Source organism: Octopus bimaculoides, chromosome 7 (genome assembly GCF_001194135.2).
Source record: "Octopus bimaculoides isolate UCB-OBI-ISO-001 chromosome 7, ASM119413v2, whole genome shotgun sequence".
In the NCBI taxonomy this organism is placed as follows: Eukaryota; Metazoa; Mollusca; class Cephalopoda; order Octopoda; family Octopodidae; genus Octopus; species Octopus bimaculoides.
In genome coordinates, this window is record NC_068987.1 from 72,913,230 (window position 1) to 72,913,613 (window position 384).

Below are 384 nucleotides of genomic sequence, written 5' to 3' on the forward strand. Positions count from 1 at the left end.
TATATATATATAGGTAGGTAGAGTATTTATTGTAACAAATAATAAAACATTAGAATAACGAGTAGAAAATTGACTATAAGATATTGTACACATTAAAAGTAATCAAATTTGTATAATATTTGAGAAGTAATAAATATAATGTTCTTATTATCTTGTTATTTTGGCATTGTGATAATGTTGGACTAGGCACCACTTCAGTGCAATGCAATATCTGATATGGTACAGTGTGCTATAATGTTGTGGAATACAATATAGGGTACTACAGTGTAATTCTCTACGGTATAGTTCAGTATAGTATTTGGGGTGATTCTCTCTCTCTCTCTTTCTCACTCAAACACACACGCGCACGCGCGCACACACACACACACACACACACACACACAC